Genomic DNA, 6,000 nt, shown 5'->3' with positions numbered 1-6,000 from the left:
GGAGAATTATTAGTAGAGTTTGTAGAACAGAATAATATGCGGATAATGAACACCTTTTTCCGCAAGCGGGTTAGTCGAAAGTGGACGTGGAGGAGCCCGAATGGTGAGACTAGAAATGAAATCGACTTCATACTCTGCGCGAACCCTGGCATCATACAAGATGTAGACGTACTCGGCAAGGTACGCTGCAGTGACCATAGGATGGTAAGGACTCGAATTAGCCTAGACTTGAGGAGGGAACGGAAGAAACTGGTACACAAGAAGCCAATCAATGAGTTAGCGGTAAGAGGGAAACTAGAGGAATTCCGGATCAAGCTACAGAACAGGTATTCGGCTTTAACTCAGGAAGAGGGCCTTAGTGTTGAAGCAATGAACGACTATCTCATGGGAACCATTAAGGAGTGCGCAATAGAAGTCGGTGGTAACTCCGTTAGACAGGAAACCAGTAAGCTATCGCAGGAGACGAAAGATCTGATCAAGAAACGCCAATGTATGAAAGCCTCTAACCCTACAGCTAGAATAGAACTGGCAGAACTTTCTAAGTTAATCAAGAAGCGTAAGACAGCGGACATCAGGAACTATAATATGGATAGAATTGAACAGGCTCTCAGGAACGGAGGAAGCCTAAAAACAGTGAAGAAGAAACTAGGAATAGGCAAGAATCAGATGTGTGCGTTAAGAGACAAAGCCGGCAATATCGTTACTAATATGGATGAGATAGTTCAAGTGGCTGAGGAGTTCTATAGAGATTTATACAGTACCAGTGGCACCCACGACGATAGTGGAAGAGAGAATAGCCTAGAGGAATTCGAAATCCCACAGGTAACGCCAGAAGAAGTAAAGAAAGCCTTAGGAGCTATGCAAAGGGGGAAGGCAGCTGGGGAGGATCAGGTAACAGCAGATTTGTTGAAGGATGGTGGTCAGATTGTTCTAGAGAAACTGGCCACCCTGTATACGCAATGCCTCATAACCTCGAGCGTACCGGAATCTTGGAAGAACGCTAACATAATCCTAATCCATAAGAAAGGGGACGCCAAAGACTTGAAAAATTATAGACCGATCAGCTTACTGTCCGTTGCCTACAAAGTATTTACTAAGGTAATCGCAAATAGAATCAGGAACACCTTAGACTTCTGTCAACCAAAGGACCAGGCAGGATTCCGTAAAGGCTACTCAACAATAGACCATATTCACACTATCAATCAAGTGATAGAGAAATGTGCAGAATATAACCAACCGTTATATATAGCTTTCATTGATTACGAGAAAGCGTTTGATTCAGTCGAAACCTCAGCAGTCATGGCGGCATTACGGAATCAGGGTGTAGATGAGCCACATGTAAAGATACTGGAAGATATCTATAGCGGCTCCACAGCCACCGTAGTCCTCCACAAAGAAAGCAACAAAATCCCTATAAAGAAAGGCGTCAGACAGGGAGATACGATATCTCCAATGCTATTCACAGCATGTTTACAGGAGGTATTCAGAGGCCTGGAGTGAGAAGAATTGGGGATAAAAGTTGATGGAGAATACCTTAGCAACTTGCGATTCGCTGATGATATTGCCTTGCTTAGTAACTCAGGAGACCAATTGCAATGCATGCTCACTGACCTGGAGAGGCAAAGCAGAAGGGTGGGTCTGAAAATTAATCTGCAGAAAACTAAAGTAATGTTTAACAGGCTCGGAAGAGAACAGCAGTTTACGATAGGTAGCGAAGCACTGGAAGGGGTAAGGGACTACATCTACTTAGGGCAGGTAGTGACCACGGATCCGGATCATGAGACTGAAATAACCAGAAGAATAAGAATGGGCTGGGGTGCGTTTGGCAGGCATTCTCAAATCATGAACAGCAGGATGCCACTATCCCTCAAAAGGAAAGTGTATAACAGCTGTGTGCTACCAGTACTCACATATGGGGCAGAAACCTGGAGACTTACGAAAAGGGTTCTGCTGAAATTGAGGACGACGCAACGAGCTATGGAAAGAAGAATGATGGGTGTGACATTAAGGGATAAGAAAAGAGCAGATTGGGTGAGGCAACAAACGCGGGTAAACGACATCTTAGTTGAAATCAAGAAAAAGAAATGGGCATGGGCCGGACATGTAATGAGGAGGGAAGATAACCGATGGTCACTAAGGGTTACGGACTGGATTCCAAGGGAAGGGATGCGTAGCAGGGGGCGGCAGAAAGTTAGGTGGGCGGATGACATTAAGACGTTTGCAGGGACAACATGGCCACAATTAGTACATGACCGGGGTAGTTGGAGAAGTATGGGAGAGGCCTTTGCCCTGCAGTGGGCGTAACTAGGCTGATGATGATGATGAATGTAGTGAGAAACTCTATGCCCATAGGGCCCATGCATTGAAATCGGGAACCGCAAGAGCGCCGCCATGTTGCTACGCGCCGAGGTTGCCAGCTCCTGAGACGCTTGCTAGACTTGGTGACAGTAGTCAGTTTTAATCCGGCAACAGTAGCAGCGTAGCAGCATGGCGTCTCGCTTGTACTGTCGTGATGTGTGCGTGCAGCCGTGTGTTTGGGCTTATAAGTTGGTTCTTTATTCTATGTTGCGGGACGGTGCGGGTGTGGTCCATGTTGGCCGTACAGGTGGCAGTTATGCAACCGAGGGATGATCCTGTTGAAGTTTCCGGTGGTATGCGGTTTTCAGCGGTCACGCCTGTTGCAGGAGTGTCACTCGACGAGGTTACGAGCTCGAAGCTGTGGTCAGATTCCTCGTTGGCGTTCCGTAATTCTCTTCGCACGGGCGCGGTATGTTGCAAAAGCCGCTTTCGCGATCTATCGTCGCGACGATAGATCGGGCTTTTTTTATTATTATAAGCACTGATCCAGTTGGGGTAGGGCACATGTAACCTACAAACGGAAGTCTCAGGAGAGCACCTGAGATTATAATAAAGCAGGCGGCGCAGGAACTCTAGGGCACCCAAGGGACAGTGGGGGGATCAAAGCTCGAAGCAGAACGGTACGTAGGTTGGGGCCGCCGAGGCAGGTGTGTGCCAGGGAGTGTTCGCACGGACAGCTCCCCTGGCACGCGCGGCAGAGCCTCGCAAGGTCGAGATACCTTAAAGGCACCTGCGCCCATCATTTTTCTTTTGCCTCGGTGCAGTGTGCACGATTAAAGAGAATAATATGGAGGGCATCCGGTGCAGTCGCGAATGCGTCATGACAAATGTAGCTCGCGTCGCCTGGCGTGTGCAGTAATATCAGAGTTGGTTGTGTGAACTTTATGCATAATACGCTTTGTTACGGTACCTTAACGCAATGGGTCTAGAGGACGGTGTTGGTACATTTTTTCGTACCGCCCTAATCCTATACCCCCTACTACAAACACACACACACATACCCCCCTCTTTTTATGTATACATACAATTCCTTGCCATGACGGATCCATAGCCTCCTTTATTTTTGAAAAATAGAGGAGGCTATGGACCAATTGACCAGTTCAAGTTGTCAACTTGTCAGTAACTGTCATAGGAATCACTGTATTAAACACAATTCCACGATTGGATTGTTTACTTTCATTTTTTGTTGTAACACTGAGGACTACATAGAACTTTATTTTGTATATGTGAGAGAAGTATGTGGATATCACGAGCTTAAGCCAATGTGCGATACACAGACAAAGCAGCTGCTACAACATGAACTGCATTGAGGGCCACACAACACATACGTAATTAAAGGTGCAAAATATAGGGGGAAGCTTCAAAATACGCTCTGTAGCACTGCAAAGTGTAACATATATTGTATGTGTACAATAAATGTTCAAAAATACAATGCATCAATGTCCCATTTGCCTTCAAGTTTATTATCAAGTTCAAGTTTACTGAAGTTTATTATGAGCATATGTACAACAGGAATCTACTGACACACCCGTAGTCAAGGTGGCTGTTCGAGGTGTGCTGGCTGCCTCAGTGTAAGAAAAAGAAATTGGGTGAATGTCGACACCAGTGCCACTGCTTCTTGCCTCTGACCTGCACGTGCCTCCACGGCATCTTTGTGCACAAGTGTGCTGGCGTGGCGAAGGAGTCATCCAAGAGAAAGGGTATCGTTTACATGGAGAAGTGGCTGTTCACGTTGCCTGCCGCTTTCCCTCAAATGTTTCCTTGGCGACTAGGGTGACACACCCCCAGTCAAGGTGGCTGTTCGAGGTGTGCTGGCTGCCTAAACGAAAGAAAAAGAAAGAAATTAGATGAATGTCGATACCAGTGCTATTGCTTCTTGCCTCTTACCTGCATTTGCCTCCACGGCCTCTTGGCTTGCGGAGTCTGTACGAGGGAGCTGCTGTGACTAGGCGTAGGCATTGTCTAAGCAAAAAGAAAAGGCCATTCAAATGGGAAATTATTGAAATCAATGCAGTTATGTCTGCTTCTTGCACTCTTCTTGCCCAAAAATTTTCAAACATAGTGTCCAGTACACACCAGGACTTTGACTGCTTCTGCTTTTTTACCTGCAGGTGTTGCTGCGAGATCCTTAGTATGGCTGCGTGCAGCATTGTAACACTTGGTGGAGGCATTTGAAGTGGTAGCCAAAAATATAAAGAATCATCCTTGTCTGCACGAATGCTTTCAATTTCTAAATGCAGTGGTAACTATCACTATTAGTGCAAGGCCCCCCACAACTATGCGGCAAGTTCCATAGCTCGAAACTGAATTTTTCCTTTAGTGTTTCACAAGACGTCTGATATGTCCACATTAGATGTGATGTGTTTGTTTTTATTTCCCACTGTGGAGAGAGCATCATTAAATAGTTTTTTTATTTTTGCTTGTCTTGTTTTTTGGTTTATTTCTGAATTTATCAAGCACCAGTCTCATGATGCTAAAATGACTTATGTAATGGCAATCAGCTTTTGTTTTGCAGAAAAACAACGCATCCCCTCACTCGCATAATTTTGCAGAGTATTCTACCTATATTGACTTACTTGACCTCCACTAAAGAGTCTTGCATTTTCAAATATGACTCTTTCCTTAAAATCATTCGACACTTCTCATAATTTCTGTACCTTGGGCTTCGATACTCTGCATTCACCATTTTTGCTTGTTTCTGACTAAAAATGTCTTCTTTAATTTAGAGCTTAAATTTTACCTTTGGAACACACGGAAGGGCTTGCCATTGCATATCTGCATAAAAGGGAAACATGTCTCATTAAAGATTTGCAAAATCCAATTGAAGATTGATGAATGCAGCTTGCAGTGTGATATGACTGAATGAGCCATAAACGTAACTCATCGCACTTGGTAAATTAAAGCGCATATTGGTGTGATGTACAAGATACGTTACACTAACGTGGTGGGTTCTCTTGCTTATACAGCAGAATAATCGGTGGGCGAGAAAAAAAAATTATTTTTGAATTTAAGGAAAATGAGCTGGAGCTGTCCACATGATCTACTTATTTTACCTGCGAGTATGGTCAACAAAAATGTGTCGCAGCTGCTTAGTGGTATTTGAGTTTATGTCAGTATTGCATATGTGCCTGTTGTTTAAAGTAATTGAATTTTGAAAATTCTCGCAGGGATCTGATGTGCATATCGGCAGTTTATGGATACATGTAAAAGACTCCGCATCAAGTACAAGTGAACGGTCCCACAGGCCCGGAGTCGATCATGCAAATAGATTCGCTGCGCAAATTTGTGACCAGAAAAGATATTCCATATGAAATGGCATGCAAGGAAGTGTTGAAAATATTGCACAGTTAACCCTTTCAGCCCTGAATTATTTTTACGGCGCAGAAAAATTTTTTTTTTGCCTTAAGTACTCTAATTACCCAAGAAAAAGCATGTTACAATCAAATATTACCTTTTGGACTCATTGGTGTTCGAGATTGGATCATGTCCTATATATAGGACATCAGGGCTTGGAGGTTGTCAGAAATCAAAACACAAAGTTGCAATCTGAAGTTTATTTTCAAACAGAAACAGTTGTTTGGAGCTTTTTCTAGCAAAGGCTTAGGCTATTGCGTATGGAAGGCTCGAAAGCAGTTCTTTGCT

The 6,000-nt window shown here is 44.2% G+C and overlaps 2 long non-coding RNA genes across 2 annotated transcripts; one reads left to right on the top strand and one right to left on the bottom strand.

The window, feature by feature from the left end:
- Positions 1-2,371: 2,371 nt before the first annotated feature.
- On the top strand, positions 2,372-4,777 carry LOC142558261 (uncharacterized). Its single transcript, XR_012823007.1, has 2 exons — positions 2,372-2,767; positions 4,470-4,777. It is a non-coding gene; the product is annotated as an uncharacterized LOC142558261 (long non-coding RNA).
- LOC142558260 (uncharacterized) lies at positions 3,801-4,470 on the bottom strand. The gene is made up of 2 exons (XR_012823006.1): positions 4,246-4,470; positions 3,801-4,177 (listed from the first exon to the last, which is right to left on the bottom strand). It is a non-coding gene; the product is annotated as an uncharacterized LOC142558260 (long non-coding RNA).
- Positions 4,778-6,000: the final 1,223 nt, after the last annotated feature.

Source organism: Dermacentor variabilis, chromosome 9 (genome assembly GCF_050947875.1).
Source record: "Dermacentor variabilis isolate Ectoservices chromosome 9, ASM5094787v1, whole genome shotgun sequence".
NCBI classification, from domain to species: domain Eukaryota; kingdom Metazoa; phylum Arthropoda; class Arachnida; order Ixodida; family Ixodidae; genus Dermacentor; species Dermacentor variabilis.
This window is presented reverse-complemented; position numbering and strand designations above follow the sequence as displayed.